This window comes from Haliaeetus albicilla, chromosome 6 (genome assembly GCF_947461875.1).
Source record: "Haliaeetus albicilla chromosome 6, bHalAlb1.1, whole genome shotgun sequence".
NCBI lineage: Eukaryota > Metazoa > Chordata > Aves > Accipitriformes > Accipitridae > Haliaeetus > Haliaeetus albicilla.
In genome coordinates this window covers 17,317,056-17,336,470 of record NC_091488.1, presented here as the reverse complement: position 1 = coordinate 17,336,470, position 19,415 = coordinate 17,317,056, and the positions used below count along the sequence as shown (strand labels likewise).

At 41.6% G+C, this 19,415-nt stretch overlaps 1 long non-coding RNA gene across 2 annotated transcripts; it reads left to right on the top strand.

The window, feature by feature from the left end:
* Positions 1-921: 921 nt before the first annotated feature.
* On the top strand, positions 922-16,566 carry LOC138685671 (uncharacterized). 2 transcript variants are annotated; one of them, XR_011325032.1, is made up of 4 exons: positions 922-1,120; positions 6,413-6,512; positions 13,458-14,102; positions 15,468-16,566. It is a non-coding gene; the product is annotated as an uncharacterized lncRNA (long non-coding RNA). The 2 variants fall into 2 exon arrangements; XR_011325033.1 differs by lacking the exon at positions 13,458-14,102 and having other exon boundaries at positions 930-1,120.
* Positions 16,567-19,415: the final 2,849 nt, after the last annotated feature.

Genomic DNA, 19,415 nt, shown 5'->3' with positions numbered 1-19,415 from the left:
CCCCCCAGCCGTTAACGGCCGCGGCGGGCGCGGGCGGTCGTGCGTCGGCAGCGCCTGCGGGAGCCCGCCGGGGGGGCCCGGGTGCTGTGCTGGCGGGGAGGCACGGGAAGGAAAGATGGCGACGCGTGTGTTGAAAGCTGCCTCTAACCGACCTGGCGCTCTTTGTGCTGCGATTGCATGCCTCGCTCCCGGGCCTGAAGGCCGCCTCGCCGCGCTGCCTGCCCGGGCGGTGTCCCGGGAGGCCTGCCTTGGGCCCTGCCTTTCCTCCGTGAGCCTGAACGAGCAGCCCGGGCCTCCCCAGCTGCGACGTGCCCTGGGGGCTGTCGGGGTGCAGTCGAAAGCGGGCGGAGGGTCTGTCTCGCATTTAGCGTGAGCGATTTTGGTTCCGTGATCCTCAGTGAAGCAGGTAGGCCGGTGTTTGCCTAGGCACAGGACTGCCGTGGGCCAAGCGTCTTCCACCGGTCTGCCTTCGCCTTGGGAGCCTGCCTTTCCATCCATTGCCTTCGAGGTGGAGGGAGTGAAGGAGTACGAAAGCAAAATACGTGGTTACTCCAATACACCCTGTATTTATGAAGGATTTTGTCAGGTCTTACCTACTTCTTTATGTCAAGAGCAAGTCTGAAATGTCTTTCCACCCATCTGTTCTCAGTAGCTCCAGAGCACGCTGCGTTGCTGCAAGTTTCTGAGAGGGAAGGGTTTGTGACCCAGCTGGCACTCATCCACCCCATTCTTAGGTTATTTGACATCCATCTCAGTTTAAAATATGCTGAGGAATAACGTAATTGCCCACCAGGAAGCAAGGATTACATTTTAAGGGCTGCTGTTATGTATCTGTCAGACATTAATATTCATTACTGCTAGATGTTTTTTAGTACCAAGGCAGTCCTTGAGCTGCGGAACCCCAGAGTGATTTACATAGGCATCAGTTATGCAATCTCTTTCTGAGGGCGCTGAAGTACAATGAAAAAAAGTATTTGGTTGGAGTTCTGTGCTGGTTTAAAATGCACTACTGAAATGGCTAACAGAACAAACTCCTCTGAGTATTTTTGGTCGTATGAATATTATTGGGATTATATAGATCCAATTCCAGTAGATGGAAGCAAGTTGAAGGTTAATAAATGTAAGTATTGTAGAGTAGTAGGTGCTAATCCAGTACAGGAAAAATGTTGCATAGCTTGTCTCTCCAACTTATTTTTTGTTTTCCTTGCGATAGAGACCATGCCAGGTTATATGTGCATGGTTTGTACGGATGGGTGCCTGCCTGCCAAAGTGACTGTGCTCTAATAGCAGTTATTACTAATACTGAAACTCTTTGCTTTATCTTAAAATATTTGAAACTAGAAGACTGCTGGTACTAACTCGTATTTAGAAGGACAGATTCTTTTTTAGCCATTTGCTAAGTGGAAACCTAATGACTTGCAAATCTGTAGTTTGGGGTGTTAGTTACCTGTATGCTACTATCGGAGAAGTTGACTGAATGAGCAGCGTTTTTCGTAAGACTATCGTGTTTTCATCTTGGGATGTAAGGCTTACATTACAACTGATAAACATCCAAAACCTTAGTAAAAGAAGCAGCGTATGTTTCCGCTAGCCAGGAACAACAAGCTGAAAACATATTCTATTACCTTTCCTCCTTTGATTTAGTGCTACTGAACTGTAAGATAAAGTAATAATATACATTATTGTCAAAATACTTTATTGCCGTGGAAGCTAATTCTGCTGGGTTTAGAAGTTTATTTTCAAAGTATATAATACAAAATAGTATTCACCAAATTCACCCTGCAACAGTTAATTCTGTTTCACACTTGGTTTTGCACAATGAGATAGCGATGTCTTTTTATGGTTACTTAAAGTGGCAAGTAATTATTTTTTTCCTAATGTAACTGCATTGGTTAGGTTTTGATAAGATAAAATGACAAGCTATATCCTGAGGGATTAACTTAACCAAGTATAGTTGGATGGATTGACAAAGATCGAGAGAGAATGGGTAGGCATGTTTGAGTCACTTAGGCTATAGGCAGCATTTTCCCTCAATTTCTGCCAAGTCTCTACCTATGGTTGTATCCTCATTTGAGTGACAAAGCTATGGGCTTTACTGGTTGCTATTTAGTTTACTGAAGACAACTACAACTGTTCAGATACAGTTTCAGAGACTAAAATTGCTTTCCCCAAGGTTATTATAGTGATGTGATCAGCAAGGAAAATTTGATAGTCTTTGAAAATATTTCATGTGTCTCTAACAGTGCAAGAAACTGTCTTTCTAATACTGAAGATTGAACTGGACAATGCTAGGAGCTTCGTGTCCTTTGCTTGCCTTATGAGAGCAAGAATAAGAAAAGGGAGCAGAAACTCTTATTCTGTGCTGCCTCTAGAAAAGCTTTTCTGTCCACTCTGATGAGCCTAGGGCTTATTGCCTCCAAACTTAGAGCATCATGCCTTAAAGAAGGTAGTGTAAATATCCACATCCTTTGATATACAAAATCTTGCTCCGCAATACTGTAGGGCAACATTTGGTGCTGCTGGGATCAGGCAGGTTATGAGCAGCTTCTCTAATTCTCTTAATTTTAAAGTTAGGGCAGATAATTACCCCCAAATTCATCAGGGAAACCCCAAACTGCTGAGTTAAGCTAGCTGTAAGTCCCTGGCATGTGGCTGGCTTAGCAAAAAAACAAAAATCAGGAATCTAACCTTTTCCCTTTTTTCTCATTAATAACATCTTTCTAACATTTGGGTTGCCTGATACATAGTAGAGGTGGAGTTTGTGTTACAGCATTTCCCTCCATGGCAATTTATAGGATATTCCTCTTTACCCAGCTGTGTGTTTTCTTGAAACTTGTAGAAATTGTGCTTCTGAGAGAAGATGCTCATCCTCTGTTAAATTTAATTTACATTTGTTGATAGTTTCATGGAGGAAATTACCACACACACCTGAGAGAGTGCTTATGAGTGATCTCATAAGCCCTATTTCCATTAAAAAGCAGAGTAAACTTAATGATTTTTCTTTTTTTTTTTTAATTTGTTCTCTTCCCCTAGAGAAGTCTGCTATGTTTAGGTCTTCTTACATTGTAAGGAGATGATTTATGCAATCATACTTTGTGTTTATGCATCTCATCTGCTCCTACAGCAACTCCAACTTGATCTAGTTACAAAGGAGTGGAGGCCTCAAAGATATAAAATATCTGCAAGTTCCTACACCTGGTGACTAGATAATAGAGGAAGAACATTGTGAGTGAAGACCTTTACTGACAAAAAGGCTGCAGGGTGAGGTCATGCCCTGTTGGACACAAAAGGAAATCACCTTTGGGCTCAGCTTTGGGAAACAAATCTGCAGGAAAACAGGCTTCTGTATTTTAGCTGCTCAGCTCCCAGGCAAAGAAGGAGGAGAAAGATGCAAGTGTAGGGTTTGGGATGTACTTTTTTTTCCCCTCAGCAGCTTAATGTTAAGGCAATTTGAGTTCCCTGGGGCAGCAGTTCATGTAAGATATTTCTAGGCAGCTTGTCAAAATGGAGTTCTGCTCTATGATTTGTGTCTTTTAAAGAGCCCACATTGTACCAATTTCTAAACTAAAAATGTTGGGTTTGGTTTTCTGATAGCCAGGGAAGTGAAACTGTTTTTCTTTTTTTTTTTTTCTTTTTTTTTTTTCCTTCCTCTAAAAATAGACATTTTTCCATGTCAGCAGTCCAGGAGGAATGGAGACTGCATCATCTTGGTACTTTTATTTTTCTTTCTCCAAATACCAGTGGGAGAACAGTGAGTTACAAGTTATAAAGAAAACACCAAGGGAAATAATGCCACAGTTGGTTAGTTTTTTCCTTGTTTTGAATAAAAGCAGTAGTCAAGCAATGAATATACTTTGTAGGGTTTCCTGTCTTTGCATAATATTTACAGTCTTATACCTTCAAAAGCCACTGTTGAGATTATTGTCTTCATGTGCTTAGAAGTATATAGATGAAATACGTTCAGCAAGTCCTTGCCCTTTGTGCTGAAGATGAAATGTGATAATTTCCCCTCAGACAGCCACAAACATTCCAAGTTTGGCAAAATGTAGGATACCTCCAGGATCACAATAACTGCTGTATTGATGTTCCAGAGGGCATCTACTGATTGACTGCAGTGGGACCTGAGCATTTGTTTAGGTGCATTGCTGAATCAGCCCAAATGAATCATGTGGTTGTCATAACCCCTGGGATGGGATTGTAGCTCCCTAATTCAATTTTGCCTCTGTTGGGTTTTTTTTGGGTTTTTTTTTTAATTTAATGTAAAACAGAGACCTGAATCTCTGTACTTTCTTTCCTCTGTTATGTGGCCTATCCCTGAAGCACTGTGAGACCGTGTTTGTCTTATGAAAATTAATCTAAATCCAGCTATAAAGTCATGGTCTTGCTTTCTATTAATAGCATTGTGCAGCTCTCTCCCTTTCGTATAAAAATAATAAAAAGCTTAATTGGCCCATGAACTAATAGGCTATTTAAAAACACATGCACACACACACAAAAGGTGACTAAAATTTAGCAGTAGAAAAGCTTTTTATAGATTGTTAAAATATGTTATCCCAGTTTAAAAAAAAAAAATCCTAATTGCAGGACTTTAAAAACAGGAAGTTTCTGTTTATCCCTCAAGAGTCCAAACTCCCCCTGAGACCTGGAGCAAATTTGATTAGCCTCAGTGAATTCCATGAATCGTATTAAAGCTGCTTTTAAAAGATGAAACCAAAACAGCTCCGATGATAGGGAATTCTATAAATCCAAATTCTTCATTTCTGTCCCAATGGCTTTGAACACTTCAAAACTTTGAGTTTTTCAAAATATCCCTGGACCATGAGCTTGCTTTTTTTTTTTTTTTTTAACAGAAGTCCCCTATTCTCCCTTGAGGAGTTGGGGTTGGCCGGTAGCACCCCATCGCTTTTTCCCATAAGAAGAAAGAGGGGGAAGAGCAGGTCAGAATATTAGCCCTCACATGCTAATTTACCATCCTCTGAATTAAAGCTTGGTAAAACTTTTTTTAACAGAGGGAGAATAAAATAAGCTGACCCTTCACGTTCTTATGTCTCAGTAGCCCAGCCAAAACTCAGCTTGCTTATAAGACTCTGGCTGGGTCAGTTCTAGTTTTAAGTTTAAAAGGAGCTGCGATAATTCCCCCTAATCTCTTTGTGGCTCTGATGACAACACGTTCTGAACTTTTTCACAAAGAAACACCTAATCAAACATATTGGACCTGTTTCAAAGAACACAATGTTTTCTGTCCTTTCAGATGGAAGATTTATTTTATCTTGATCAATATTTGTCTCTGAAGTCAGTGACCCTTCTTTTTCACCTCAGTCTGAGTAACTGGTTATGAATTCAGGGCATTTCTCGACTTATGCCCTGCAGAACACCCGACCTTTTCAAGGCTTTAACTTGGGCATTCACCACCACCACACTGATCCCAGGAAGGAGCATTTTTGAAACAGTGACCAAATGTGCTACTGGGGCAGGAGCAGATTCATCCCATCTAACAGCCCGTAACTGAGGCAGTCATTTCAGCAGCACTGTAGCCTTCATTCATTAAAGAGCAACTCACTTTTCTCCCCCAACCTGCTCATACTCCCATTAGCAGTGGTCACCCAGATCAGGGATCAGTTCATCTTTTTTTCTTTTATTGGTTAAAAAAAAAAAAAAAAAAAGTTTTCAGCTGAATCAGGGATAACAGCAGTGGCAGGGTCTTAGGCTGGTTTAAACTAATTGTGAGTCCATACTTGAGTGCTAGGAATCCACTTACTTGTTCCTTAAAGAAGCTGCTTAGTCCTGATAAAGTAGGCTGCATTTTGAACTATTTTCTGTTGATTACAGAAGTATTGTAGCTGAACAGGGGAAGGTTCACATTCTCTTCCACTGGACTGATGTGCTGTAAGGGTCACAGGCACTTTTCAACAAGTTTTCCTTGGTATTTCTCTTCGTAGAAAATGTTTTCAAGGCTAGAATTCCCTCCATAAAAGCATCATCTTAAAGATCATGGATTGTACTTTTTCACCCAAGAGCAGGATTTGGCTATACACTGAGTGGTAATGGCTCAGTCTTGAGTACCAGATTGTTTACCACACTGTGATTTTGTATCCCCTGCAAAGAGCTGAAACTGTGAAAACCATCAGTGCTCAGTATTACATTTTAAATATATGCATAGTGCTAGTCACCATCACACTTACTAGATTTTTTTCCCCAACCTCTCCCCCGGCCCTGGCCATGCCCTGTTACAACAAACTGCTAGGAGGCTCTTAAGACTTATAACAAATTGGCACGCAGATTGCTCTCTCTCAAGGGTTTAATTAAATTGAATTAATTAAATGACACACCTTTCTTAGAGATTGTAAATTATATTGCTGTGTTTTATATTTGCTATGGTGTCAGTGACAGAATTACTGTCTTGTGTCCACAGATTCTATTGTCATAGCCTTTTGGGTTGGGCTTGCTGCGTTTGTGACGTTTCTTTTCCTTATTTTACTGTATATGTCCCGCTCTGGATCAACTCCAGTAAAGTAAGTACAACCAGAGATAAAGTAAGTATAGATCAGTGTGATAAAATAATCTGCATGAAACATTCATTCACTGCTTCAAGTGATCCAGCAATTACAACATTTATAATTGCACACAAAGATGACACTTTTAATGTTATTATTCAGTTTGAGTGTCTCTCAACCCACGGCTATTCGCTGTTTGTATTAATCACCTGGATAAAAATAAATCCATAACTGATGAGGTTTTCAGGTGACAGAAAGATGGGGGAGCAGTAAACCATGAGGATAGGCAGAACAGTCTGGACTGCTTGGTGTGTTGGCAAACAACATGCATTTTACTTATGCCAGCTATTCAGGTTGCATGGAAGTAGGAGAGTCTGTTTTACATGCAGAATGGGAAAGTACCTCTTGTAAACCACACCTGAGAAGGAAAGTAGGAATCATGGTGGTAAAGCAGGTGAACACCAGCTCCCAAAGCAATTCTGTAAGCCTTGATCAAATTAAGAGAAAATTTATTAGTGAGATCAGGAAGATAATAGTATGTGCGCCATTGCTTATATCATCCCAAGAATGTTGTGCTTGCGTTAGAATGTGCTCTTTAAAAGGGGTTTTAAAGAACTTGGGAAGAATAGGGAAAAAACTGATTTGAGTTCCAAAAACACATCCTACAGTAAGAGAAATCAAATCAATTAGTTTCTCAAGGAGCAGTGGCTCAGAGATGCTCCTTGTGAACTGTCTGCATCTTTTAGAACACTGGTGTGCAATTCAGGAGCCCCATGATAACTATCAAATGGTAAAGTACTGTACTAAAATGCAATGGCTGGAAGCTGATGCTACACAAACTCAGATGTACCACATATTTTCTATGAGGGTAATGATTCACTGGAACAATTTAGAGTAGAATATTAAATGGGTTGTGATTAATTCTTTTACTTGATGACTGAACACCTGAAAAACATGCATTTGTATTCATCAAAAAATTACTGTGAGGAGCCTGTGGTCTATCATTCCCTGGCCTGTTATGCAGAAGGTTAGGCAAGCTTCTTTCTTACCTAAAATAAGTGTATGACTCAATCCCTAAACACTTTTAAGTTCTTGTAGGATAAATTAACTCAGTGAAATTACTGGTTTATAATTGGCTGAAGGTCTGGGCAAATTTTCTCCTTCTTTTTTTTTTTTTCCAAATCCTGGCAGGAGTATGACAATACCTTCCTTCCCAAAGATGGCCCATATCTGAACTTCTGTCCTTCAGCATAGTAAGCCCACAGTAAAACTACAAATACACTTAGAGAATTAGTCAGTTGGAAGCGTGGCTGTGAAATGACTTGAAACACCTGCCAACCATGGATGTATAGCATTCACAGTACCAGTCAGCTTAGGGGTGAGACAACATGGTCAAACTGGGTTTTCTGTTGGGGCAGAATCTCCTGGAATTGGCCTCAGGCCATTTCATTAGGGATTAAAGTTTACAGGTGTGATTCTGTCACTCTCACCTGAGTACCTTAATTTAAATTTCAGTAGACTACTGTTCAGCATTAGGGAGACAGAGTTGGGTCTGAGCTAGCGAGTAGCCCAGTAAAGCATAACAGCATCTTCAGGCTCAGAGTGTGTGCAGCGTATCTAGCTCTAGCTCTACAGACAGATCGCAGAGCCCCATGTTTGTGTCATCCAGACTGTTTTCACAGCTGGGCTTGATGAAACTGGGAAATACCCTCCAGTGGAGGACAAATGGGATAGCTAATCTATTCTAGTAGGGTGTTTCCACCTGAAACCTCCATGACTGAAAAAAGAGGCTGCATAAACAGCTCACTGTTGACAGGCATGTCCCTAGTCTCCTAAAAGATTACAGACCCTGTCCTGTGAAGGTAGCTGTAGTGGATGTTCCTGACGGAGATGCAGTGCCTGCTGATGTGCAGCACCCACATGTTGTATGGGAATGTAGTTCTAACACTGCCTGTGATTTTGAACTTTGTCTAAGGACAGGTTTCTGTTTGCAGCTTTCTACATTTGGTTTACTTTGTTTGCTGCTAGTTTTTCTGGCAAACACATTTTATGCAAACAAGGATGCATTTGCCCACTGTTCCTCCTAATCTGATCAGGACACAGAAAATTCAGCTCAGCAGATTAGGCAGAGGTTCAAGACTAGGTCACAAACAAGCAGAGGGAAATGAGTGCAATATGGCAGTAAAAAGGAGCACTAATATTCTAATTTATTGGCACCCTAAGGTCTCTGGCATGCTTACAAAAGGTAACAACAACACTAAAAAAGGCAACTTGCCCAAATAAACCACAGAGCAGGAGGCAAGCTAACAATACAAGAAACACATGGAAATGGACATAAAATTACAGGATAACAGAGGCATGTTCACATTAATTTACTGTTCCTAAAAAACTGGCAGGAGGAGTCTATATACATGAAAATATCAGAGGGTTTGGAAGACTTAAAAGTATTAATTTTAAAAAATTTTTCACTTTTGCATCATGTTACTGAGTGAAATACTTGGCTTAAAAATATCCATATTTATCCCTAAGATGTTCAATTTTGCCCATTGAAAGAGCTGTTGTGAACAAGGCAAGTCTAGGAATGTTTCATGGAGAGTCCAGGAATCATTAATGGAAAGCAGTATTGAATGAGATTTGCTTAGGCTTTGAAATCATTCTGTCTTATAATTTCTCTAGGTTTGAAATATACTGTAAGAAAACAATTTTAGGACTGAAGAGACTATTCAATGTCATCCCCCCACCACCAACTTGCCCTTTTTGATTGAGTTCCATTTGTTTTTTAACCCACACTCCAATTACACTTCTGCCAATTCCAGCAATAAAACAAAGTGAGGTGCCTGAAAGAAGTTCTTCCTGTTAACTTCCACCATCCTCCCCTATCATCTTCTTTGTTACGTAATCTATCTGTTACCCTTGGCATGACAATCATCTAATTTCTGTATTGAAATCTCCTGTCTCGTTTCTCATGATAATTCTGATACGTTAACCCAACAAACGTACGTACACGTCACTGGTCAAGGCTGGAGAACTTTTACCTTCACTGTTTCTGTGCTCATCCATCTCTCTGTCAAGCCCCGGGGCATATAGGGCAGCGTGTACTCTCCCAGCTTGCTCAACCACCCGGTGAAACAAGCATGCTTTCAGGTCTGGCAGTTCATGAGAGCATACCTTCTTGCTTCAGTTGACTGTCGAGCAAACCCTCACTGGCGTGTCAGCTGTCTTTATTGTCAGCTGGATCTCTGTGGGGTCCTTGAAGGTTACATTTTGGCCTTGTATAACATGCAGTGATAATATCTCTTCCACCACTGTGTACACAAAGGTCTTATTATTTTGACAAGGGCATGCCATTACCACACTATAGTCTGCTGATTTTTATCTGCATATCTGCACAGAAAAGAAGTCAGTGTCAAAGTGTCTTCTGAAAGGCATATGCAACAACTAGATCTACTTATGCCACAGCATAATCCTTAGACACTGAGAAGTCCTGGACCTGAATCCATGATCTGATTGCACCACACTTTTCTCTGCAATACAAAGTAGTTTGGTGCCAAGTCAGATGAGTGAGTTTGGGAGAGGGGGGAGGGTTGATGCTTGCAAGAGAGCTGCAGCATGGAATCCATGTCCCAGTCCCTTTTGTCACCATTATCCTATCCCTACAGAAATAAATAAAAGTTTTGGGGCATGGGACCAATTATTTCAAACCCATTAGCATGCCAAGGCAGTTGATTACCACAGTGCTGTAATCAAGAGCCAGTATTAACATTTGCTTCAACTGTGTTTCTTACCATCCAAAATGATACAGAAGAATAAGGGTTAGTGGCTGGAGACAGTTCCTGGTCAAGGCTGAAACTTCATGCAGTGGAAGGGGGACAGGGAAAGTTCCTTCCTGGACCGCTCAAGAGGACACACTGGTTTCCCATGCGTTTCACTGGAGGCTCTGCATTCCTGACAGCTGTGACTGAAACCACTGTGGACATCCAAAATCTTCTGGCTATCACTTTCCTACCAGACAGTGTAATGGAGGGGAAAAAAAAAAATTAGGTACCCAGAAAGTTGGAAGATGTGCATGTCTCATCCCTTGTCCACATTTCTTGCTGTCACAGTAGCCTTAGAGAGGCTCAATCAAGGGACTCTGGACTCCTTGGCAGCATGAGCCTTGCTGGCTTCAGGCAGATTTCTTGCAATAAAAAACCCAATTCAGAGCTTAGATATTTTTTGCCCCTGACTACCACCAACTTTTACCCAACATTTCTGGGACATATGTTAACGTAGTTTGAGGATACCACTTGCCAGACAGAGATGTGTGAGTTGGCTTGAAACCACTTGTTCTGCAGCCAGCTTTCTTCTCAGTTTGCAGGTGAGAGTTTCCTTCATGGACAGACATATAACCACTGATTTGGTGGACAGACTGTACAATGTCCATGTACTTTTTCAATTTTTTGCTCCATCCAGATCAATTGCAACAGCTGCTTCATTCCTGGAACTGGAGAACTAATTTGGATATTTGACAGCGCAGGGGTTTTTGTCCCTAGGACAGAAAAAAAAATCTATAGCCATATCCTAGATCTCACATGAGGGCAGATAGTTTTCAGAGAGTTTTTGTTTTTTCAGCTTACCTTCAAGATTGTAATATTTGTTGGTGAACAAGATAACCACCATATATGTATATATATATATATATTACAATAACAAAAAAGCACCTCTTCACAAAGGCAGTGAATCTGATACTCAGGGCACTGTATTCCTCCAGATGACAGTAAGACATGTAATAGCTCTACCTGGGCATGCTACCTTGTCTTTGGGGAGAGGAAGTCCTCTAATACTATAGTAAGATGGTCCTCATGAGAAGTACTTCTCTGACTAAGCAGACTATGCTCCTGTTCTCTACTTTCTCAAGACAGCTGCTCCTGTTCTCTACTTTCTTCAGCCCTCTCTTTCCTATCACAGTAGACTGTTTCCTGAAATCAAGGTAATTTGTCTCTTTATAAACTCACTTAAGATATACTCAACTGCAGTCTCTACCTACTATCTCACTAGTGGTAATCACATATTCTCACACCCAGCTACCTTGAAATTCATAGCCAGGATTGGCAAAGAGCTCAGAAATAACCTGGTTTCTCAGCGGTACTTAAATCTCATGGTCAGGATACCCACAGGACCAGTATTTGAGGTCAACATGACTTGTCTGCATAGATTACAGCATCATTCCTTGTGTCAGAAGAAGCTGAGACAGCTAAGTCTTTACAGCTGGCTTCTCATATACAGTGTTCCTATGGATCTATCCCAATTTCTCCCCAAAACAGTTCCTGAATTTAATCTCAAAGAGCAGATAATAAATCTTGGTATTCTCAAGCCTCTGGTTTCAAGGGATAAAGCTGTCTTTCACACCTCCATCATTAGGAGAACTTTCTCTTTTTAAGTTGACAGAACCAGCTCCCTTTCATGTGAACAGCTGTCAGACCCACAGGAGCAGAGGCTGTCAAAATGGTTAGCTATGAACTGTCAAAGCCTGTTACAAGACTTCAGTCACCAGAGCTGAAATTACAGTGTCTTCAAAGGAAAGTGTTCTCACTCCTGTCATCTGAAGAAACATGCTCCATACCTTTTAGCAGGTATCATGCCACAGGAGGGAGGCCTGGGATTGGTATTACACTTGGTAGAGTGGCACTGAGGTTGTTCAGAGATAACTGATCTCCAAGTGAAAACTCATGGGCTGGGGTTTTACTTTGCAACAGCCACTGTGTGAATGTACGTGTGAACTCAAAGCCAGGAATAGAAATTGCTTACCAGTAGTCAGTGTCCCTCCAGAAATTCCATGCGCTGAGACTCTGCAGTTGAGAGGACACCATTTGCTGAACGTGAGGTCAGAACATGCCCTCTGCGGCTGCTGCCCAGACATTCTCCAAGTCCGGTGCCACCAGGCGAACATCCATCCAGGTGGGCTGTGCAGCGGACTGCACTGCTCAGGTACTGGGAAGCAGGCTGGCTGTGCTAGCATTAAGGTGCTCTCTGTTGCTTTCTGAAGTTCTTCCTAGTTCTTGCCCTTTCTCCTACAAACTGAAATGATGGGGCTTTTTGTTTTCAAACTGTTAAATAGTTTTAAATGACACAAAAAGGCTTCCATCTAATAGTGACCAGACAGACATTTACAAGTGACACTCAAAAGAGTGAAATAATTCCTGAGCCATGCATTCAAATAGCATCCTATGACAACCATATTATCAAATCCAACATTATCTCCTCAGAGGGTGCAGAATGCCCAGTCCAGAGATTAATGTCAGCTCACTCTCAAGAGACATACACCAAACACAGACAACTGATGCACTGGAAGAGATCTGAGAGTGCTGCCCACTGAGGGCAGGGATGCAGGCTCCCAAAGTCTCTGCCCAGGTGCTATACCTTTGCAGAGGAGAACAAGTTCTTATATTTATTAAGTTGGTCAGTATTTCTCATTTCTCTGCCTAGTTAAATCACAATGCCTTGGCATTGCATCTTGGCTTAGCTGACAAACTTCAATAAAATTAGGGCTAAACATTTATTTACATAAAATATTCTAGTTGTTCATTAATGAAGAATTCCAAAAAGTGATCATTGTGGATAGACAGTGTGATAAATATATGAAATTTTGGAATCACAGTATCACCTCCTCCAAGCTTTAAAATATCATGTCTGTCCCCAGAAATCCATAAATACAAAATATTAGCTCTACTTTTTTTTTTAATATCTCAAGCTTTTCTGTGTGCTACAATTCACTGTCTTTAGGGAGAATAATTCATGAAAAATCTGCCAGTTCTCAGTGAAAAATATTATTGCCAGGGTCAAGGCTTTAAATTTAATATACTGTTTGACTAGGTCCGTCTTAACTAGCTGTTCAGTCTGTGCTATATGACTGTTTGCTCGCCTTTGTATAACTGTATCTTTATCTGCATCTTTCATTCAGAGTGACTTTACATGTATTTCCAGATCACTGATGAAAATGCTGAACAGGATCGGGTTCTTACGGAGCCCTGCTGGAAACAGACACAGTCAGAGATCTTTCTCCAGTTACTTTTTCAGAAGCCTAACTCACATAACACCTGTTTAATGGGACTTGTGTATAGTTCTTTTTAAAGAAGACAGTATGGAATACTAAGTCAAACACCTTACTGCAGTTTAAATAGCTACATATATGCAGCTACCTTTATCCTCAAATTGTGTTCCCCTCAAAAAATGACATCAGACACTTTTCACCATACCTGTCTTTCTATAAAGCCATACTGTCTGGAATTAGTTTCTCTGTCCTTTGAAATACTTTTTCACTTGTATCTTATCTTAGCTTTAATTCTATGATTTTGCCTGGGGCTGAGTGAGGTCAGTTGCACTGCCTTAGAGTGTCCTGGCTTGACCAGTTCGCTTTCTTTGAGTACTGGGACACTAGGGCTCTTCCAGCTGCCTCAAACTTCCCTGCCGTTAAAGGGATGGTTAACGATTAACAAGAGCCAGCCGGAGTTCTCCTCAGACAGTCTCCAGGTCTCTGGGATGCAAGTTCTCCAGCTGATTTTAAAATATGGATAGCTAGCTGATGGTATTTAGCTACTTAATGGACTGGAAAGAAAACATCCTGTTTTGGTAACAGTATTTTTGTCTTGCTTCTGTCAAACAGAGAGAAGAGCGATGTCTTGAATATGCCTGCATCATAGCAAAGAAAACCCCAAATCTGCCTGCCTGTGGTGGGCCTGTTGCTGAGACTTTTGGGGTTTGTTTCGGGTTTTTGAATTACCAGTAAGCAAAAGCCCTGTTGCATTAGTCAGGCACAGATATTTTAAGCTTTCATTAGCAATTAATCAATATAAATTTGAAGTTATAAAGTTTATATTTCCCTTCCTCCAAAGTATTAAAAGTAATTGTTTTCCTTTTCATCCCATTTACTTTATCTTGTTTTTTAGATTTTGGTTCTTATGTTTGTCTAGCCACTGAAACACCAGCTTTTAGTCAAAGATATCTTTTTTCTCCTCTCTGAAGCCATGGCTCCAGGACATTAATAACACTCTTCAAAAATTTTCCATTTTCATTCTCACTTTTGGGTTACGTTTTTCTTCCCAACAAAATTTTCCTCCCCACCTTTGAAGCCCTAAGGATATAGTAGTAGTTGGGATGTTGTGTTCGGCCATACTGAATAGAACTTACTGCTTCTAGGCCAGGACTCACCTGCTATTTATTTTTTAAGGGTGAAGTTTAGGAAGCTGCTGGAAAGAGGGCTCAGAGAGGAGGAGGCAGAGTGTGCTCTGCTGTTCTCATATCATCACCCCCTCCACCCCACCACTAACTTGTTTTTCTGGCAGAACCATACATCTTTGTATTGTTACTATTTGTACACTGGAAATTTCCTGCTACCCTAGTCCTACCCACTCCTTTTTAGGTTTGTCCCATTTTCTTGCTTGGATCCCCACCAGCTCTTAGAGCTGTGTCTTGCCTTTTCCCAGCACCAGTTCCAGGGAATCCCTCCCAAATATCACACATCCTTCTTGTTCTTGTCCCCAGTGACACCCATTCACAGTTACGCGAAGCTCTTACCCCTCTTCCCTTTCCCAGGAGCAGCCATGACAGTTCCCTTCACCTTTGGGTACAGAGCAAGTCATAGCAAAGTTTCTAGTTTCCTCTTTAAAAATCCAGCTAAAGAACCAAGCTTCAGGGCTGGACTGATGGTCCCATCTTGAGGGGGAAAGGGGGAGTCACCACATATCAGCCACAGCTCACACTTTTGCTGTTGGTCATACTCCATTTCCAGGTAAGGACATGATTCTCATGGTGGATAAAGAGGTCTGAAATCAAACACATCTCTCATGCTGCATTCAACATCTTTTGTGTTAGAAGAACCATCTTCTGTATTTTGTAAAACTTTGATAATATACTTCCTTATGAAACTGCCGCTATCTGTCTTCCAAACAGATGTCCCTGATAACTACGGTTTTTTTTTCTCTCTACACATTACAGACAAGTGATTGTAGGGAACCAGATAGAAGAAAGCAGTTCCAACGGTAAACAGCCTCACTCTGATGATCTCAGTAGTCCATACTCAGATGTCGTTGCTTCTCAAACACCTACCTCCCTTTCAGATGAAACTGGCATTCATGAAAGGATCTGAGCCTGGGTTAAAACTGGAACAGGTTAAACAAAACCAGCAGTACAGTTCTCCTGACTGCAGAGAAAAGCTCAGTGCTGTGACTGCCTATTAAACACTGATACCAAAACCCTTCAAGAGAAGAAGAAAAAGAAAAATGTCTTTCAACAAAGGACAAACCTGAAAAATCCTGGATGCATAAGAGGAAGTCTTAATGGCCATATTTGAGCAATGGTGCTGGAGTTGCCTGATCAGCATTTTAGACCAACATTTTGGATCCTGATGATGATGACTGTAAAATTTCTCTCTCTTCTTTAAGTAAGGATTCAGGTTCGAACTCCTCTCCCAGTTACATGGTGCAAAGGGTGTGCTGCTGGTTGAGTGGTTCTCATTAAGACCCATTTGGTGGAGAGCAGATTTACTCCTCCAGCAGAAAGTCTATACCAGTTACACCTCGAGTCCTGTAAAGAGTTCTGCCTTGGTCACCTGAATGCCCACTGAGTCCTGTTATCCTTGGGGGTGTCTCTGCAGCATCATTTTTCACTGGGTTGTCTTGCTGTGAAAGAGCAGAATCCCATTGATCTTACTGAACAGGCAGCATAACCAATATTGTTTATGTATCATGAGAGCCATAAGTCATCTGCTTCTGTCTCTGTCCTCAGGTCCCACTCATCAGCTGCATCTTAGTAACACCTCCATTTGGACATCCTCCGAAAAATGAGTAACAATGTCAAGTGCAACTTCAACAATAAAACTTTGATTTTAGAAGGGTTATAACTTGCTTCACTAACTTAAAGCTCAGCAGTTCCCTCAAGGATAGAATATGCTTTTTATTTACTTTTCTATTGCAAACACTATTTGAGTTACTTAAAATTTACTAAAACACTGTTTACCTAGAACAGCCTTTAAAAAGGTTGTGGCAGCACTAATTATCTCAAGTGAGTGTCTTACTGAATAAAGTAATTAGCTTTACCTACTGCCCAGAAATACCATTTTGCTACCAGTAACCAATTACTTTTTGCTTCCATTTTGGAATGGTAGATAGAAAAGAAACTGTTAATATTGAACAATCTTGAAATGGTATCTGCCAGTTACCCAGGCATTAGAAAAAGAGAAGTGCATTTACCATATTTGGTATCGAAGGAAAATGCTGGCAAAACCACAAAAGCAACATCACACTTCTGCACAAGTCGCCTGCTTTCAGCTGGGGCTGCAAATAGTTTGACAGAAGCCACAGGAGGGTCACAGCAGCTTTTCAGTGAGGTGGAGAGGACGGGTTAAGCTCAGCTGGAGCAAAGTCAGAAGGGCCACTCGCACTCCCTCGCCCTTCAGCAGCCTCTGCTCTCTCCACCTCTCCTCACCCACGGAGCTCCACCAAACCCAGGCAGAACCAGGGGAAGGTTCACGTGAGGGTGAGGAGACCTTAGAGCTCCAGTAAGCATGAAGCTGGGACTGCAGAGTCGGGCTGAGGAAGGCAGCAAGGGCTGGAATAGATAAAAAGAGTTCATAGCTAGTTGCTGGGCTGAGGACAACACAAAACTCGCTTGAAACTTGAGAAGCTTCGAAATTCCATGTCCCCAAGCAGGAAGCAAAAACTCCTACAGTGAAGCACTGCCAGAGCAGCCTTATGCTGTGTACAGGGAGTGTAGGCTATGATGTTACCAGAATGGGTGGGTTGGGCTGTGTTAAAAAAGCCTTAAACACAAGAGACAGACCAAACCACCAGGCATGTGTTTGTATTGTAGGGTTGTTTTTTTAATCTTCCAATTTTTTAATCTCTGAGATAAACACTTTGGCAGTTTGCTTTTCGAGCAAACTGACTACTACTGGTGTTGAGCTTGGAAACCTGTCAAGGTGTAAAGTCTGTTGAGTCAGACTGAGTCATGGGCAGATGGAGAAAATGAGGGAAAGGCTGCAGGAACTGAAGGTGCAGCATGGACACAGATACATCAAACATTTCCATCCATCAACTCAGATGGCCACAACAGCCTTCCCCTCCCCTCAGATACCCTTACCTTTTGCTAGAGCTGAGGTAGTTCTCACAGGACACATGAATCAACTCCCTTGTTGATACCGGCTCTCCTGCTGCAAATTGGGACAGTTACCTTTAACCCCACTGCAATCACACAGTATCATCACAGAGAGTCTGAAGAGGACCCGACCATCTAGACCCGTTTTCCTCCTCAAGGATGCAGCAACTGCCCTTCGATCATTCCTGCCACATCTGTCTACCCCGAGCTAGAACATCTCTGCTGCAACAGTTCTGCACTGCCTGCCAGCACAGTCTGCTCCAGCATCCTCCTCCCTGACTCATGACAGACTCATATCACCCCATTTTTCAAGAACCAATTCTCTACAAATGGATTGCAAGGGGATTTCTGAAAGATGTGAATCCTCCCATGCGTAACAACTGGTGTTCTTTCATTAGTTGCACTGGAACATGACTCAAAGTACATAACCACTGACAAGACTTTTTATATTCCCTTTCAAATTACCTGGGAATGGAAGGCATATATTATGACATATATAAACAGTAATAAATAATATGCAAAATGCAAGCCTAACTTGGGAGGGCAGTGGGGGAGAGAGAAATGCATTTCCTTCTGTGACATTTCCATATGTACCCACTTCAAGGCCCTTCCAGTGCTCTGCTCTCCACAGTGAGCACTTTATTTCCCCTTCCCCCAGAGACCTCCATTACCAGAGGCCTCCCCTGTGTGGTCTGCAGCATTCACAGATGGTTGAAGTGCTGCACCCACCAGTCAACAAAGTGTGACCCACATCAGCTCATGCTGCTGATTTGAAGACATAGTTGACTTCTATAAAAATGTTACCCCAAACCACTACCCCCACAAAAGCCACATCATTCTGCCCAGTCGCTCACGCTGTGCGAAGTCCTCTCCTGCTAACCTGTCAGATGTCCTCATCCGAGCACTGGCACCAGCAGCCCACCGCTGAGATCCATTTAAAATCCTGAGGAGCCCCACCTGCAACTCAAACTGTACATGGTCTATACACCAGGTACAACAGGAAGCAATATGTTCTTCTGGGCTGTTGACTTCACCGAGTTTTTGTGAATTTTGAGTAAAAGGCTTAAAAGGCCTGTCCTGACAATGACTTCTGTGAGGGCAGCCCAGACCACTGGGCCCGCTGCAGTGCGCTCTGGAGCTTCATCCACATGGCTCTCATCACAACACCATCAAAGTGAGTAACTTGTGTTAAATTGTAGAAACTCCTTGTATTAAAATGTAGGCCCATATATGGAGCAAGTTTTCCATTTCCAAATGCTCTCCACAATTTATTTTAATCAAGCTTAATTTCTTAAAATAATGACTCTCCATCTATATAATTTATTAAAATGCATTTTGAATATGTTGGCAGTAATTCACACACACAAATCATTTGACTCCTAACCATCTATGGCTTTTAGAGATACTTGACCACTATTTCCAGGAGGACTTCATAATAATCTTTTAATTGCTACATTACTAGAATATACTGAAGCTCAGAGACGGTGAGAGATTAAGCCTTATTTTTAAAAGTTCCCATATGCACAGCTACATTCTCTTCACTGATAAGCACACCTGAGCTACTTATCTTTTACAGGACAGGCTAGTAGCTTTAAATTGTCAGTTCATTCGCATTCATCCTTTTTCTGTTTCCAAAACTACCATTTTAAAAATGTGTATGAACAATCCTCTCCTCCAACCTCAAGTATTTTGGTAATAGCAGTATTGGAGATACTAACAAAACATTACAGGCTAGGGAGAAAGTAGTCACTGTTGGGCCTTTCTGAATACTTAAGGCCATCGGAAAAATCA